The sequence below is a fragment of the Scyliorhinus torazame genome, chromosome 18, assembly GCF_047496885.1.
Source record: "Scyliorhinus torazame isolate Kashiwa2021f chromosome 18, sScyTor2.1, whole genome shotgun sequence".
Taxonomy (NCBI): Eukaryota; Metazoa; Chordata; class Chondrichthyes; order Carcharhiniformes; family Scyliorhinidae; genus Scyliorhinus; species Scyliorhinus torazame.
In genome coordinates, this window is record NC_092724.1 from 15,185,596 (window position 1) to 15,204,423 (window position 18,828).

Genomic DNA, 18,828 nt, shown 5'->3' on the forward strand with positions numbered 1-18,828 from the left:
TATGCAAGATGTAGGTAGCATGTTAATTACTGTTTCCACCAATGTGCTAATTTCAATTATGGATCAGCATTGTGAAACAAATTTCTTTCCTTCGTTTTATTCAAGTTATTTTATTGTGATGATTATATGGTTTTATTTTTCCTCATTTGTACTATTTTTAGAAACTTGTGTAAGGATTTCAAAATTAATTATCAGGAGCATTACTTGTGGAATGAACCAAGCTTATTGTAAAGGTTTACAATTTGGTATATCACTAAACAATACAGAAGAAAAGGTTTGAATTGAAATCGCTGCTGAATTTGCGAACAGCAGCTGTGGCAGCAGTTGAGTGCTACAATTTGTCAGGAGAAAAATAAATGTGGGCTTGTTGTTTAATGAGCTATACTGAAAGTATGTGCATGCTTTCTTGATGAAGACATGATGGGGATTAACAGTGATGCCCTCTATTGTCTAGTTGAAACAATGACTTTGAGCAAGGACCCACACTAAGGAACCATACCCAGCGACAATCCATATCACCAAAACCAGAGTGGAGAAATAAAAACTGATTTATTGATGGACAATTTTATACCAATTTACAAACTGATATCAATTAATCAGTTCTACAAATTTGGGGAATTTTAAATTTTAAATTATAAATTATAAATTATAAATTTTATGGCCAACAGTCGTTAAGCAAGGCTCAGTTTCCAGGTGCTGAGTGACAAAATCTCTTGAACTTTCCAACTCCTATATGTGAACAGATTTATCTCTTGATTTCTGTGCAAAAGGCTGGCTATATTAGAAGCAAATTAGCCCAGAAAATGCTATTTCCTAGTATTCAAAAGAGCTACAACAGCAGAAAGTCATTGCACTATAATTGTGTTTGTTTATCGTACGTTGATTTAATTGCAATGATCTATGCACACTGTTCCAAGTTGTGCTTTTAACCTTGCATGGCATTTAAATGAAGAACTATTCCGAAAACACGGACTCAGTTTAAATGTTATGTATCCACTGGACTTGTCAGGTTCCATTTATGGATCCTTGTCCAGTCATGAGATATTTAGACCCTCAGGTAGTGGAATTTGGTCTGAGCCAGTTTAAACGGCCCTCCAGCTCTGCCCCTCGCTCCTCTGGGTTCACCGAGAAGATCTTGTTCTTACTCAGGTTAAGCTCGCAGCTTGAGAAGGCTCCAAACTCCTTTTGGAGTTTAATTATCTCTTCCGTGTTGGTCTTGGGGTTCGAGATGTAGAGAAGCAGATCATCTGCATAGTGAGCCTGTGTGCTCTCTGTCTCCCCTTTGGATACCTCTCCACCCCTTCGCCACTCTGAGGGCGATCACCAGTGGCCCAATTGCCAGAGCAAACAAAAACAGGGACAGTGGGCATCCCTGCCTCTTGCCTCTGTGCAGCCGGCGGTATCTAGATCTGGTGGTGTTTGTTCGTACACTCACCATGGGAGCACGTACATCAGTTTCACCTAGGAGGTAAATCCTGGCCCAAACCCAAACTGTTTCAGTACCCCTAGGTACTTCCATTCGACCCTGTTGAATGCCTTTTCTGCACCCAGGGAGATGATCACTTCTGGCGTTCTTTCCCTGAATGGCATCATTATCATGTTCAGCAGGCGCCTGATGTTAGATACTATCTGCCTGCCCTCGACAAAGCCCGTCTGGTCCTCTGTGACTACCTCTGGCATGCAGCTCTCTAGCCGCCTCACCAGGGCCTTCGCCAGGATCTTTGCATCTGCGTTAAAGAGTGAGTTGGGCCTGTGGGACCCACATTCTGGCGGGTCTTTGATCTTTTTGAGTTCTAGTGGTGCTCCCAGGCCCTGTCTCTTATCTCCTTCTCTCCCCCCCCCCCCCCCCCCCCCCCCCCGGGTTTGGAGGTGTACAGCCCTCTGTAGAAGGTAGTGAAGGGTTTGTTGATCTTTTCTGATGCAGTGACTAGCCTGCAGCTTCTGTCTGGGAACTGAGCTATTTCCCTTGTGGCTGCCTGCTTTCTCAGCTGGTGAGCCATCAGGCGACCGGCTTTGTCTCCATACTCATAAAAGGTCCCCCGTGCCTGGCAGAGCTCGTTGACTGCTTTCCTGGTGGATAGCACGTCAAAGTCCATTTGCAACTTTTTCCACTCCGCCAGCAGTTCCACTGTTGAGGCCATGGAATACTGCCGGTCCACCTCCAGTATGGAGTCGATCACCTGTTGTCTGGTTGCCCTCTCCACCCTGTCTTTACATGCCTTGAATGCGATAATTTCCCCCCCCCCTTATCACTGCCTTCAGCCCCTCCCAGAATGTGGTGGATGAGACCTCCCCATTCTGGTTGTTGGTTACATACCCATCTATGGCCTGTGATATCATTGCAAAAAGGTTTATCGGCAAGGAGGGCCATGTCCAGCTTCCATTCGAGAGGGGGGGGGGGGAGGGGGTGGAACCTGGCCTGTCTCAAATCTCACGTCGCCCATGGTCAGAGATTACGAATGTGGAGTATTCTGCTCCCACTACTACTAATAATAATAATCGCTTATTGTCACAAGAAGGCTTCAATGAAGTTACTGTGAAAAGCCCCTAGTCGCCACATTCCTGCGCCTGTTCGGTGAGGCTGGAACGGGAATTGAACTCTCGCTGCTGGTCTTGTTCTGCATTACAAGCCAGCTGTCTTAGCCCATTGTGCTAAACCAGTCCCTGGAAGCATCGATTTCCCCGCCAAAAAGAAGTCGATCCACGAGTAGACCCTGTGGACCTGGGAGATGAAGAAAAATTCCGTTCTCCTGGGTGCATGAACCTCCATGGTCCACTGTCCCCATCTGCTGCTTGGAGGTGTTCAGCTCCTTTGCCATGTTCATTAATTTCCCCGATTTGGGGCTGGATCGACATGTCATTGGGACCAGTACTCAGTAAAATTGCCCCCCCCCCCCCGGGTCCGTTACCGTTTTTGTCGCCGTGAATGGTGTCCTCCTGTTCAGTAGCATGGCTACCCACCTAGCCCTCATCCCATTACACGATTAGTACGTCTGATCTGACCCATCCAGCTCTTCCTTACCCGCAGTCGGACTTTCTCCTTCAGGTATGTCACCTGGAGGAAAATAACATCAGATCGGTAAAGATTCTGGATTTTCTCACCGGGCTGCTAACTCCCCTGATGTTCCAGGTGACTATTCTGATGGGGGGGGGGTTTGTTCTCTTGCCCCCCCCCCCCCGCGGGATCAATCATACTTACCTTTTGGATGTGCCCCTGCACTTCAGGGGCCATCCAAGATGGCTGTCCTTGCTCGCCCCCTCTCTCGCTTGCTCGCCCCCTCTCTCTTGCTCGTCCGCTCTCTCTCTTGCTCACCACCTCTCTCTCTTGCTCGCACCCTCTCTCTCTTGCTCGCACCCTCTCTCACTTGCTCGCCCCCTCTCTCTCTTGCTTGCCTCCTCTTTCTCTTGCTCGCCTCCTCTCTCTCTTGCTCGTCTCCCCTCTCTTGCTCGTCCATCCCCCCTCTATCTCTCGCCCCTCTCTCTCTCACCCCTCTCTTTCGCCCCCCTCTCTTGCTCACCCCCCTCTCTCTCTCTAACCCCCTCTCTCTCTCGCCCTCTCTCTCTCTCTCTCTTATCTCTCTCTCGCCCCTCTCTCTTTCTTACCTCTTTATATCTCTCTCTCGCTTTCCCCCCCCCCCCCTTGCCAGGAACTACCTTCCTGTAGGGAGCTGTGCTAGTGTGGTGCTACTCCCCCCGGGAGCAATCCCGGTCTTCCCCCACCTGTTGTGTTCTCCGCACACTCTTCCCCCTCTACCTGTTTCTGCATCTCTCCACTTTCACCCCCTCCTTCCTGGTACTTTCAGCGCGACCGGTCGAAAGTGAGGCAGTTCTGCTTCAGGTTTCGGCTGAAGTGAGCTGTGAGCTCTGTTTATCTCCAGGGGTTTGGGGAGTCTCTCCCTTCCAACCAGGTTACCTAGCATCTAGCCCACATATTCTGTGGGGTTTCTGCCCTTGATGTCCTCTAGTAGGCCCACGATATGGAGATTCCGGAAGCGCGACCGGTTCTCCTCGTCCTCTACCTTCCCCTTTAGTCCCCTTGCATTGCCACCGACCTTGCCACTTCTGTTTCCAGGGAAGCGGTTTGTTCACTCTTCAGTTGCCGCTTTTTCTAGGTCGCTGATTGTTGTTTCCTGTGCTTCCAGTCGGCGCACTGTTTGCTCCAACGCCACCTTGAAGGGGGCCAGGGCATCCACGACTGTCGCCATAATTTCCAGCTTGATGGCATATGTGTTCTGGAGCTCCTGAGTAGGGAAGTCCATCCATTCGCTCGGGTGTGGCCGGCTTCGACTCGCTCCTCATGCCTGCCATCGTCCCATTTCTCCTCTCCAGGCTTTGGCTGACTCTGCCAACCCTTCGGGTCCTGGACTTGGGTGGTTGCGGCTGTTTTGTTCAGGGGGGGTGGGGGGGCTTGTCTACATGTTTGATGGGCTATTTTCACGTTAAAAATGCTGTTTTTCTTTAGTCCTGGAGGAAAGCCACCTTCCCCGTGTCCACTCAGCACATCCCCTTCACCGGAAGTCCAGCTCTGTTGTTTCTAAGCCACAGACGATTATCTAACAGCCTCTCTCTTTTGGTTTGAGGAGGAGGGAGGGAGGGAAACACTACAGAAGGACAAGAGCAGCAGATGCCTGGGAACCCCAACACCTGGAGGTGCCCCTCCAAGTCACTCACCACCCTGATTTGGAACTATATCGCCGTTCCTTCACTGTCGTTGGGGCAACATCCTGGAACTCCCTAACAGCACAGTGAGTGTACCTCGAGGACTACCACAGCTCAAGAAGGCGACTCACCACCAACCTCTGAAGGGCAACTAGGAAGGAGCAATGAATGCTGGCCTAACCAGCAACACCCTCATCCTGTAAATGAATTGAAAAAAATCTATCGAACTTGAATGACCCAGCCTGCACTACTTGCTGTGTGAGAGAATTCCAAACATTAAACAATCCTCAGAAATTCCTCCCCATCAACGTCTTGAATGCGAACTCTGAAAATTGGTTTATTTATCTGTACAATATGGAGAGGTGGTGGCATAGTGGTATTGTCACTGGACGAGTGTGGTAATACCAGGTATTGCAGTACACGATAGGTGGATGACCATTGGCTAGACCCAGGAGTCTACCATTGGCTAATGTATATAGCTCCGCCCTGAGAGGTGGAGTATAAGAACCAATGCCGTCCCAGCAGCCTTCACTTTCTGTATCGAAGCTGCTGGGAACAGTTCTAGCTGATTAAAGCCTATTAGTTATGACTCACCTTGTCTCGAGAGTAATTGATTGCGCATCAGCGAGTAACCCAGAGATCCAGGATAATGTTCTGGTGACCCCAGTTCAAATCTCACCATAGCAGATGGGTGAAATTTGAATTCAATAAAAATCTGGAATTAAAAGCCTAATAATGATCACAAAACTATTGTCGATTTATTGTAAAAACCCATGTGGTTATTAATGCCCTTTAGGGAAGAGAACCTGTTGACTTCCGGTTGCGGCGATGCACTGCTAAGCCGCACGTTTCGGCAGCTCCCGTTCTAACGGACTATTGGGCTCTTTTCGGGAGCCCCAACGGAAATTTTTTCAGACCAAACCCAGTGTGGGGTGACGAAGGAAGGTGTCCCCCCGGGTGTGTCTGGAAAGGACCAGTGGCAGTTTCCAGATTGCGAAGGATCCTCTGGAGCAGCAGCAGAGAAGAGAAGGAAGAAGCAAGATGGCGGCGGATGGAGCCCAGACGACATGGGGCCCGGACCAGCAGGAATTCCTCCCGACGGTGTGTGGAGTTAAAAGCCTAATAATGATCACAAAACTATTGTCGATTTATTGTAAAAACCCATGTGGTTACTAATGTCCTTTAGGGAAGAGAACCTGTTGATTTCCGGTTGCGGCGATGCACTGCTAAGCCGCACGTTTCGGCAGCTCCCGTTCTAACGGACTTTTGGGCTCTTTTCGGGAGCCCCAACGGAAATTTTTTCAGACCAAACCCAGTGTGGGGTGACGAAGGAAGGTGTCCCCCCGGGTGTGTATGGAAAAGACCAGTGGCAGTGGCCAGATTGCGAAGGATCCTCTGGAGCAGCGGCAGAGAAGAGAAGGAAGAAGCAAGATGGCGGCGGATGGAGCCCAGACGACATGGGGCCCGGACCAGCAGGAATTCCTCCGACGGTGTGTGGAGGAACTAAAGAAGGAGGTGCTGGCGCCGATGTTATTGGCAATCGATGGGCTGAAAGAAACACAAAAGGCCCAGGCGATAGAGCTCCATGGGGTGAAGGCAAAGGCAGCCGAAAACGAGGATGAGATACAGGGCCTTGTGGTAAAAATGGAGACGCATGAGGCGCTACATAAGAGGTGTATCGAAAGGCTCGAAGCCCTGGAGAACAGCTCGAGGAGGAAGAACCTGCGGATTCTAGGTCTCCCCGAAGGAATGGAGGGAGCTGACGTTGGGGCTTATGTGAGCACGATGCTCCATACGCTAATGGGAGCTGAGGCCCCCTCGGGCCCCCTGGAGGTGGAAGGGGCTCACCGGGTCCTTGTGAGAAGACCAAAGGCTGGAGAACTACCAAGGGCGATAGTGGTGAGATTTCACCGCTTCACGGACAGAGAGGCTGTCTTTCATAGAATTTACAGTGCAGAAGGAGGCCATTCAGCCCATCGAGTCTGCACCGGCTCTTGGAAAGAGCACCCTACCCAAGCCCACACCTCCACCCTATCTCCATAACCCAGTAACCCCACCTAACATTAAGGGCAATTTTGGACACTAAGGGGCAATTTAGCATGGCCAATCCACCTAACCTGCACATCTTTGAACTGTGGGAGGAAACCGGAGCACCCAGAGGAAACCCACGCACACACGGGGAGAACGTGCAGACTCCGCACAGACAGTGACCCAAGCCGGGAATCGAACCTGGGACCCTGGAGCTGTGAAGCAATTGCGCTAACCACTATGCTACCGTGCTGCCCTAAGCTGTCTTGAGCTGGGCCAAGAAGGTACGGAGTAACAGGTGGGAGAATGCGGTGATACGAGTGTATCAGGACTGGAGCGCGGAGGTGGCGAGAAGGAGGGCGAGCTTTAATCGGGCCAAGGCAGTGCTTCACAGGAAGAAAATAAAATTTGGGATGCTGCAGCCGGCGCGATTGTGGGTCACGCACCAGGGCAAGCACTACTACTTCGAAACGGCGGATGAGGCATGGACCTTCACCCAAGAAGAGAAACTGGACTAGAACTGAGAGACTGATGTTGGGGGGGAGACAACGAGGTTGTTGTACAGAAGTGTAAAGTGGGGAATGGGAGGTTCTGCGCCATAGGGGGCGAGGCCGATAGGAAAGCGAGAGGTTTTTCCCGCGCTATGGAGATGATGACGAGAAGATAGGCGCAGGAAGGAAGAGAGTTCCACGCACAGGGGGGTCAAGGAGAGAACGGGGGAAGCCGGGGTCAGTTAGAATTAACTGACTTTCGGAAGCATCATGGGGGGAGTAACCATGCTAGGTGGGGATCTAGCGGGGGGGGGGGGGGATCAACTGGGTTGCTGCTGCTGAGAGCGAGGGGGAGCTGGCAAGAGAAGAGGTGGTCGGGACGGGAAGGCGCTGCCTGGGGGATGGGTGGGTGCGCGGGACCCGGATGGGGGGGGGCTGGCCTAGAACAGGGGATGGCTAGTCGGGGGGGGGGGGGGGGGGGTGGCGGCCCCCCAATCCGGCTGATCACGTGGAATGTGAGAGGCCTGAATGGACGCATCTGAAGGTGGCGGATCAGGTTAGGTTACGGAAAGGATGGGTGGGACAGGTGTTCCACTCAGGGTTGGACGCGAAAAATAGGGGGGTGGCGATATTGGTGGGGAAACGGGTGTCGTCCAAGGCTAGGAATATAGTGGTGGATAACGGGGGTAGATACGTGATGGTGAGTGGTAGATTGCAGGGAAAGGAGGTCATGCTGGTAAATGTATATGCCCCGAACTGGAATGACGCGGGATTTATGAAGCGGATGCTGGGACGTATCCCGGACCTGGAGGTGGGAAGCCTGGTAATGGGGGGGGGGGATTTCAATACTGTGCTGGATCCAGGGCTAGTCCGGTCTAGATCCAGGACCGGAAGAAGGCCGGCAGCGGCCAAGGTGCTTAGGGGGTTCATGGAGCAAATGGGGGGAGTGGATCCGTGGAGATTTGCTAGGCCGTTGGCTAAAGATTTCTCCTTTTTCTCCCATGTCCACAAGGTATACTCCCGGATAGATTTCTTTGTTTTGAGCAGGGCACTGATCTCAAAGGTGGCAGGAACAGAGTACTCGTCCATAGCCGTTTCAGACCATGCCCCGCACTGGGTGGATCTGGAATTAGGAGAGGAGAGGGAGCAGCGCCCACTCTGGCGACTGGATGTGGGACTATTGGCGGATGAGAGGGTCTGTGGAAGGGTGCGGGGATGTATTGAGAGGTACCTGGAGGCCAATGATGATGGTGCGGTCCAGGTGGGGGTAGTATGGGAAGCGCTGAAGGCGGTGGTTAGGGGAGAGTTGATCTCCATTAGAGCTCACAAGGAGAAACAAGAGGGCAAAGAAAGGGAGAGATTAGTGGGGGAGATTTTGAGGGTGGATAAAAGATATGCGGAGGCCCCGGACGAAGGAATATATAGAGAGAGGCGAAGACTTCAGACGGAGTTTGACCTGCTGACCACAGGAAAGGCAGAGGCACAGTGGAGGAAGGCACAGGGGATGAGATACGAATATGGGGAAAAGGCGAGCCGGCTGCTGGCCCACCAACTTCGCAAGAGGATAGCGGCGAGGGAGATTGGGGGAGTTAGGGATGAAACGGGAACTACGGAGCGGAGAGCAGGGAAGGTAAATGAGGTGTTTAAGACCTTTTATGAGAGGCTATATAAGTCCCAACCCCCGGAGGGAAAAGAGGGAATGCAACAGTTTCTGGACCAACTAAGGTTCCCGAGGGTGGAGGAGCAGGAGGTGGCAGGTCTGGGCGCGCCAATTGAGGTGGATGAGGTGACTAAAGGGCTGGGGAATATGCAGGCAGGGAAGGCCCCGGGACCAGACGGGTTCCCGGTGGAATTTTACAGGAAATATGTGGACTTGTTGGCCCCGCTGCTGGAGAGAACCTTTAACGAGTCCAGAGAAGGGGGGACTCTACCCCCGACAATGTCGGAGGTGACAATATCACTAATCCTGAAGCGGGATAAAGATCCGCTGCAATGCGGGTCATATAGGCCTATCTCACTCCTAAATGTAGACGCCAAGCTGCTGGCGACGAGGATTGAGGATTGTGTCCTGGGGGTGGTGCATGAAGACCAGACAGGGTTTGTAAAGGGGAGACAACTGAATGCAACGTTCGACGGCTGTTGGGGGGTGATAATGATGCCCCCAGCGGAGGGGGAGGCAGAGATTGTTGTGGCGATGGATGCAGAGAATGCATTCGATAGGGTAGAGTGGGAGTATTTATGGGAGGTGTTGAGGAGGTTTAGGTTCGGGGAGGGGTTTGTCAGTTGGGTCAGAATCCTATATGGGGCCCCAGTGGAAAGTGTAGTCACAAACCGGCAAAGATCGGAGTATTTTTGATTACATAGGGGAACAAGGCAGGGGTGTCCCCTGTCCCCATTACTGTTCACGTTGGCAATTGAACCACTGGCCATAGCGTTGAGAGACTCTTAAGAAATGGAGGGGGGTGGTTAGAGGGGGAGAGGAACATCGAGTGTCACTCTACGCAGATGACCTACTGCTATATGTGGCGGATCCTGTAGAGGGGATGACAGAGGTTATGCAGATATTGAGGGAGTTTGGAGATTTTTCGGGATACAGGCTAAATATGGGGAAGAGTGAGCTTTTTGTAATACACCCTGGGGACCAGGGATGAGGAATAGACGCCCTGCCGTTAAGGAGAGTGGAAAGGAGCTTCCGATATTTGGGGATTCAGGTAGCTAGGAGCTGGGGAACTCTACACAGACTTAATCTGACGCGGCTGGTGGAGCAGATGGAGGAGGATTTTAAGAGGTGGGATATGCTGCCGCTCTCATTGGCAGGCAGAGTGCAAGCGGTAAAAATGATGGTTCTCCTAAGGTTTCTTTTCGTGTTTCAATGTCTCCCCATTCTGATCACAAAGGCCTTTTTCAAGAAAATAGACAGGAGCGTTATGAGTTTTGTGTGGGCAGGGAAGACCCCGAGGGTAAGGAGGGGATTCCTGCAGCGTAGTAGGGACAGAGGGGGACTGGCGTTGGCGAACCTGGACGACTACTACTGGGCCGCCAATGTGGCGATGGTTTGTAAGTGGATGAGGGAGGGAGAGGGGGCGGCGTGGAAGAGGCTGGAGATGGCGTCATGTAAGGGAACGAGCCTAAAGGCGCTGGTGACGGCACCGCTGCCGCTCTCCCCGAAAAGGTATACCACAAACCCAGTGGTGGTGGCAAACCTAAGGATTTGGGGGCAGTGGAGGCGACACAGGGGGGTGACGGGTGCCTCGGTGTGGTCCCCGATCAGGAACAACCATCGGTTTGTCCCAGGAAAGATGGACAGAGGGTTCCAGAGCTGGCACCGGGCAGGAATTAGGAGATTGAGAGATTTATTTAGTGACGGGTCGTTTGCGAGCCTGGGAGCGCTGGAGGAAAAGTATGAGTTGCCCCCGGGGAATAATTTTAGATACATGCAAGTGAGGGCGTTTACGAGGCAACAAGTGAGGGAATTTCCGCTGCTCCCAACACAGGGGATCCAAGATAGAGTGATTTCCGGGGTATGGGTCGGGGAGGGCAAAGTGTCCGAAATATATCAGGAGATGAGAGACGAGGGGGAGGCGCTGGTAGAGGAGCTGAAGGGAAAATGGGAAGAAGAGCTGGGAGAGGAGATTGAGGAGGGTCTGTGGGCTGATGCCCTAAGTAGGGTAAATTCCTCGTCCTCGTGTGCCAGGCTTAGCCTGATACAATTTAAGGTTCTACACAGAGCACATATGACGGGAGCAAGACTGAGCAGGTTCTTCGGAGTGGAGGACAGGTGCAGGAGGTGCTTGGGAAGCCTGGCGAACCACACACACATGTTCTGGTCGTGTCCGGCACTGGATGGGTACTGGAGGGGAGTGGCAACGGCGATCTCAAAGGTGGTGAAGGTCCGGGTCAAGCCAGGCTGGGGGTTAGCTATATTTGGGGTAGTGGAAGAGCCGGGAGTGCAGGAGGCGAAAGAGGCCGATATTCTGGCCTTTGCGTCCCTGATAGCCCGGCGAAGGATCTTACTCATGTGGAAGGAAGCGAAACCCCCCGGCATGGAGGCCTGGATAAACAATATGGCAGGGTTCATAAAACTAGAACGAATGAAATTTGCGCTGAGAGGATCGGCTCAGGGGTTCTCCAGGCGGTGGCAACCGTTCCTTGACTATCTCGCGGAACGTTAAGGGAAAATGGATCGTCAGCAGCAGCAGCCCAGTGGGGGGGGGCGGGGGGGGGGGGGGGGGGTGGGGGGGGGGTGGCGGGGGGAACGGGGCGGGGGGGGGGGAGCACTATTTTTTGTGACTTTGTTAGTTCACTATTTTATTTAAATAATGTTATTTATCAGTTGTGCTATTTTTATGTTGATTTGTAAATTGGATAAATTCTGTTTGGAAACTTTAATAAAATATATTTTTTTTAAAAGGGAAGAGAACCTGCCTTCCTGGCCTACATAGTCACTGGTTGCAATTTGTTAAATGTGTCTTCAATACAATGGCCTTTCCATATTATGTTTCTTTAGGTAGAACTTACATGGAACGTTCATTGAAACAATGTTAGTATCATGCAGACATGGGGCGAAATTCTCCAGTATCAGCGCGATGTCCGCCGACCGGTGCCAAAAACAGCGCAAATCAGTCGGGCATCGCGTCGCCCCAAAGGTGTGGAATCCTCTGCATCTTGGGGGGCTGAGCCCTAACCTTGAGGGGCTAGGCCCATGCTGGACTGATTTCCGCCCCGCCAGCTGGCGGAAGTGCCCCGTCAGCTGGCACGGAAATGACATTGCCAGGCGGCGCATGCGCGGGAGCGTTAGCGGCCGCTCACGGCATCCCCGCGCATGCGCTGTGGAGGGAGTCTCTTCCGCCTCCGCCATGGTGGAGACTGGCGAAGGCGGAAGGAAAAGAGTGCCCCAATGGCACAGGCCCACCCGCGGATCGGTGGGCCCCGATCGCGGGCCAGGCCACCGTGGGGGCACCCCCTGGGGCCAGATCACCCCCCCCCCAGGACCCCGGAGCCCGCCCGCGCCGCCTTGTCCCGCCGGTAAGGTAGTTGGTTTAATCCACGCCGGCGGGACAGGCATTCTAGCAGCGGGACTTCGGCCCATGCTGGCCGGAGAATCACGGGGCGGGGGGGGGGGCGCCAACCGGCGCGGCGCGATTCCCGCCCCCGCCGAATATCCGGTGCCGGAGAATTCGGCAACCACCGGGGGCGGGATTCACGCCAGCCCCCAGCGATTCTCCGACCCGGCGGAGGGGGGTCGGAGAATCTCGCCCCTGACCTTAAAGTCCGAGAGTTCACGCATTATCTAGAACAGTGATTGTATTTTGTAGACTAGGTAATTTCTCTAAAAATCATTCTATTTCCCATCATATACTCAGTTGATTTCTTGAAGACCCCAACCAATTAATGAATCTACCATTTCCCCCCTTTTTATTATTCTAAACTCAATAGAATAAATCAATTAAAATTAGTAATGATAAAATAATAAAAAAAGAGAAAGAGATATAAGCCTAGAATAAAATGAATTACGATTTAACAAAAATGAGTTAATAGTGGAAAATGCCAAGCTTTAACTTGAAGGAGCAGAACTTCTGAATCAGAATCGGGAGTTAAAAAATAGAATACCAGTGGAACATCTAACCTGGGGGGGGAACGTATTTTTAATAGAACATCTATTTCCATAGTAACAGTAAAGCAAAGAAATGCAACCTGTCTAAAATTTCCACTAAACTGCCAAATGCCTCGCAAACAATGCAGCATTCTTTACATTCCTGAAGTGTTACTTACTGTGAACAATTGTTATCCAGACGGAGTTCAAAGGGCAGCAACAGTTAAACATTATAATGCACCACGCTGTTTGACATTTGAATAGGATAGGAGGTGCAGAGAATTCTTATGCTGCATGTATATTATATGTAGCCCTCGACACAACTGCAAACTAAATAACATTCCAATCCAGATGAAGCAACTGAGGGCAAAGTTTGGCTTAATGAAACTGAATATGTTTCATATTTCAAATATTCAAGTCAATGCCAGCATAACCCCACCACTGCCCCAACAGATGTAAAGAGCTGCTTTAACATCTGATTGTCAGTGCAGTGATTAATTTTTTAAAATAGGCTTTCTGCAATGAGCTGATTATTTATTATAATTGTGAATTATTTTATACAGGCTTCAGGCATGAGTATTAAGTTATGCAGAGTGAAAAATCTCAGTTTTGTAGAATTTTTTTGCTCCAATTTTCCTCAAGGTGTTAACTCATGCAAACTTGATACCAGCTCCCTTTTGGTACCTTGCCTCGTGTTTATTCTTTTGAGGCTAAATTTTGTGTTGGCATGCTGTCTCATGGAGGGTATTCCAGCAGTGGATACTGAGTGAGAACCTAGCTACTTTTTAACTTCTCTGTCTAAAGACGTGCAGGTTATGTGGATTGTCCATGCTAAATTGCCCTTCGTGTCCAAAGGGGTTGGGTGGGGTTGCTGTGTTATGGGTATGGGCCGGAGGTTTGGGCTTAAGTGGGGTGCTCTTTCCAAGGGCCGGTGGAAACTCAATGGGCCGAATGGTCTCCTGTACTGTAAATTCTATGTCTATACCTCGCACTGAGACCAATTGTTCCCCAACTGCAGTTTTGAATTAAATAAAATTATGATGCTGAGCAATAATCAAACCCAGGACATCATGGGCTGTCATGGTTACATACTGTACACTGGACAATGACTAAACTTGTGCAGCCATTGCACATAAACTATGGCTTATGACAAAATGCCTTAATGTGTTGCATTCATGTTACACAATCCCAAATAAGTAACATTAAATATGAGCTACAGTATATTTAAAACTGCTGTTGACAGCTAATTTCACTTGTTTGTCTAGGATTTCCAGAATGTACTGTGTACAGCAAAATTAATCTTTTTTAAAAATACAGCTGTTAGTATTTTTCGTAGAGCTCTTACTTCCATTATATCAAAGGAAATGCAAGGCCCCACTGTCTTATAACCACTTTATTGTGCTGAGTTCATTCGATTTTACACAGCTGTAGCAAACATAAATCAATTCCCGTGCCAGCTGAGAATTCTGAATTCTCCCTCTGTGTACCCGAACAGGCGCGGAATGTGGTGACTAGGGGCTTTTCACAGTAACTTCATTGCAGTGTTAATGTAAGTCTACTTGTGACAAGAAAAAGATTACTATTATAACTTTCTAGTCTATACGATATATAATTTTACATTTTTAAATAGGCAAATATCAACATGAATATAGTCCATTTTAGTCTTCTCACATGTTACAGTCATGATAAAGCATCAGTAATCAGTTTCTCAGGGCACCACGGTGGCGCAGTGGTTAGCACTGCTGCCTCATGGTGCCGAGGACCCGGGTTCGATCCCAGCCCCGGGTCACTATCGATGTGGAGTTTGAGGATTCTCCCTGTGTATACGTGGGTCTCGCCTCACAGCCCAAAAAGATGTGCAGGGTAGGTCAATTGGCCACACTAAATTGTTCCTTATTTTTGAAAAGCAATCACGTTCTCCTTTTTTAAAATTTAGAGTACCCAATTTTTTTTTACCAACCTTGGCGATGGACGGACGGACGGAATGTTATAAATGCATGAAACAGAGCCCTTTAAAGTCATATTTGAAATAGTTATCATCAATTCACATGCTTCAGAAATCGAGATATTCTGGGAAATCAAAAAGTGACGTACTATAAATTGTTGAGGAAGGGGTAGCAGTAATAATGAGAATCTTATTGTTCAAGAAGGAAATTGGCATTGATCGCTAATCCTGAGCCTTTATGTATCTGCTTTGAAGCAGAGGGTGGTTCCGCAGCATTACTGTACGGAGGAGTCACTTGTGTCCTTGTTGTACAGGTTGAAAATCCCTTTTCCAAACTGCTTTGGTGGGGCTGAGTGTATATCAGATTTCGGAAATTTTCAGATTTTGGAATATACTGGGCATGAGTGGCATGTGTTGGGAACTGTGCAAAGCCCGGGAGCCTTGTGGGATTGATTTCCCACTCATGACGTTACGTTGGTGCTTCAAAATAAAGTGCAGATTTTCGAATTGTTCGGTGTTGGAATTTCAGATAACGGATGCTCAACCTGTATATGATTGCAACATAGTCTTAATGTGGAGAAATCCAATATCTGTATACATGTTATCTTCGTTCAACAATTGTGGAACAATAGTCTGAATTTCAATCTGCCAGTGAACACATGCATCATCTGCAGGATTGGAGAGATTTCAGTAAGCGAGCAAATAGGCACAGCAATAGCATCTCATGAATACTCCACTGCTTCTTTGAGATCCAAATTCAAAGATGCAGCTATAGTGACACTTCACTCACAAATGATAATGACAACTGTAAGGGTGAGCCCTCTAATCTCCTGGTGCTCAAGTAGAATGCATTTCGAGGGCAGCACAGTGGTGCAGTGGTTAGCACGGCTGCCTCACTGCGCCGAGGACCCAGGTTCGATCCCGGCCCCGGGTCACTGTCCATGTGAAGTTTGCACATTCTCCCCATGCCTGCGTGGATCTCACCCAACATCCTAAAGATGTACAGGGTAGGTGGATTGATCACACTAAATTGCCCCTTGATTGGAAAAAAAGAATTGGGTACTTAAATTATTTTTTTAAAGTAGAATCCAACAGTGGTGGCATAGAACAGCTGATTATCATTCATATCCACTGTAGATGTAGTTCAGCTTAATGCTTTTCTAGGCACCCACTTTTACCAACCGGCCGACCTTTGCGACACACCATTTTTGCTTATCTTTAATGCAACAGGTGAGCCTGCTTGGTTCTCACGATCTCACTTGCTTTGTCATTCAATGTTACATTTCTGCCGAGGACTTCAGCTGGTTTTAAGATCTTGCTCCATGCATCCTCTGATAACCTTGAACTCGCCATGCTTAATCTTCAAATACCTTTGAAGTTTTGAGGGTTTTGAACTCTCATTTGCCAGTACCTCCCTACATTTAACACATATAATCCTGATTTGCATTGGCACAATTAACAAAGGCATACCTCAATGAAACATCTTTATACTGCATTGTTCCCGATTTCAGTTTTTTCTTTGGCTGTTCACCAGAGACCCTGGAACTCTGTAAAGAGCTCACACTAGCACTGCTCTGCCCACCGTGGGCTGTCCTGAGCAGCTCTCTCCAGATTCAATTGGGAGTTCCAGGCCAGAAGCTGTTTGTGTCTGTTTGTGTCTCTGGTCCTCGCTTCCTTATAACATCTTCAGTTCTTCACAATTCCTTGCCTTGCTCCCTTGCAACTAGAAAATGGAAGAATCTCTCCTCTGTGATTTTGCAGCAAAAGTAAGGACGTACTTCTGGCTGGAAGACTGTATTGTTCCATTTAAAAGCCGGTCTCGGCCGGCATTCTTAATTTAAAAGCCGGTCACGGCCGTTGGATGCTTCTCCCGTGATCAGGAACGGTGCAACCGATTGCTCTGACCCACCTGCAACCTGCACTTTGAAAAACCCTGCTCTACACAAGTGTGTAGTTATTAAAGCAAAGGAAATCAAACCTATTATTAAGGTCATGTATGAAGTCCAGCTTCTTGGGCAAAGCACCAAATTATGTAGAACTGTGTCAAGCAAGGAGTTGGTTCTTTCTGAGAGTAGGGAAAAGATAAAATTAACAGGGGCAGGAAAGAAATTACCTTTGTTGCTTCAGCAATGCTACTGCCTGCTGAAGAGGAAATCATGAGTGACTATATTGCATCTTTGGCTGTTGTATACTTTCAATCTTGAGGCACTATGCCAAAAGAGGGACACCATTAACTCTTGCTGCCCAAACTACCTGCTTGAAAATGTAAGGCAGGCAATTGAAGCCTGGATTGGATTCAATTGCTATACCTTGCAGAAGCAAATACTGTCTCACTATCTCAACCTATGGACAAATAATAGCCATATGGAAGGGGACTGTACGGAAGCTGGTGTCATGTATTCTAGCCACAGTTGGTGCCTTAGTGTGAGGAAGAAGTTATTTTAGTTTCACTAAGTTTGTTTATTTTCAATATTTCCGACAACCTGCTTGAAGGTTCTTTACCCAGAGAGTAGTGGGGGCATGGAATGCACTGCCTGTGGAAGCGAGGACCTTCAAGCAGCTATTGGATAGGTAAATGGATTACGGTAGAATGATATAGTGTAAATTAATTTGTTCATAAGGGCAGCACGGTAACCTTGTGGATAGCACAATTGCTTCACAGCTCCAGGGTCCCTGGTTCGATTCCGGCTTGGGTCACTGTCTGTGCAGAGTCTGCACGTCCTCCCCGTGTGTGCGTGGGTTTCCTCCGGGTGCTCCTGTTTCCTCCCACAGTCCAAAGATGTGCAGATTAGGTGGATTGGCCATGCTAAATTGCCCTTAGTGTCCAAAATTGCCCTTAGTGTTGGGTTGGGTTGTGGGGATAGGGTGGAGGTGTTGACCTTGGGTAGGGTGCTCTTTCCAAGAGCTGGTGCAAACTCAATGGGCCGGGTGGCCTCCTTCTACACTGTAAATTCTATGATAATCTATGATTAATCTAGGACAAAGGTTCGGCACAACATCATGGGCCGAAGGGCCTGTTCTGTGCTGTATTTTTCTATGTTCTAGTGATGCACAAATGGCAGGCCTTCTGGTTCCCCTAAAGGCAGCCATGACCTTCCACTGATACTGATAATATAGTGTAAATAGCTAACTGTAATGGCAAGTTTATATGGGCCAGTTACCATTCCCCACTGATTGCCAGCTCACGTGAACTGTTCCTCCAAGATGTCCAGGAAGCTGATTCTTGCAGTGTGCCACTGCTTACGAGAATATCTTGTTTGTGTCGAAAACCGATGCTGAAGCAGCCCTCCCGTCTCTCCCACCACTTGTGCTGTGAGTTTCTGTCAATAGCTGCAACATAGATAACACAAAGTGCTTCAGCATACTGTTTCCTTTATTACTGCCGTGCTGCTTTCAAATATTCCTGTTCATCAAACTCATTGACTCCAACTGGAAAAAAGCTGCATGTGGTTTTAACAAAGGCTCATGTTAGCCAGCAAGTCGGCTTTTTTTCCCTCTTGCGTTTTGCTGATGTGTGTTAACTTATTTTGGGATAGGTAAGAATATTAAGAGCAATAATATACCCAGATGGATAGATCAGTGTTTTTTTTAAATTTCCTATCTGTCACCTTTTCCTTGCATCTACTTTTTGGTTAAAATACTGGAATGCTGTCCGTCTCATGTCTAAACGCTGAAGAAAGAGTTACTACAACACAAATGATATACATTTCCTTTCCTAATGTCAGAAAATACTGCACGTGATGTGTGGCACAACATGTTTCTATTTATGGGAATGACGTTCAAACAATAATGTCTGTCACTGGTCTTAAGAGTGTTGTAAAGAGTAACTTCAATACAAAGCTTTGAATTACTGTACAGCTGGATTCCAAAAGAATACTTAATTGGCAGAGGCAGACAATGAGGTGAAATCATGTCTATGGTGTGTTTTCTTTCCTTAGATCAGATACTGAAGGGAAGTGTAGGAGTTTTGTGGGACACGGGGACTCACATGCTGATTAGTCATGCCTTTCACAGACAGCAGAGCAATGCTGAGAAACAAATATGAGTTGAGTCACATGAGTTGTAGTGAATTTGCAATGTATTTGCAAATTGAGTTTTGTGGAACAGAGAGA

The 18,828-nt window shown here is 48.8% G+C and overlaps 1 protein-coding gene across 15 annotated transcripts in view; it reads left to right on the forward strand.

Moving 5' to 3' along the window:
* The window catches only part of gng7 (guanine nucleotide binding protein (G protein), gamma 7), a 310,055-nt gene that overhangs the window by 173,011 nt on the left and 118,216 nt on the right, over positions 1–18,828 (forward strand). The window lies entirely within an intron of this gene.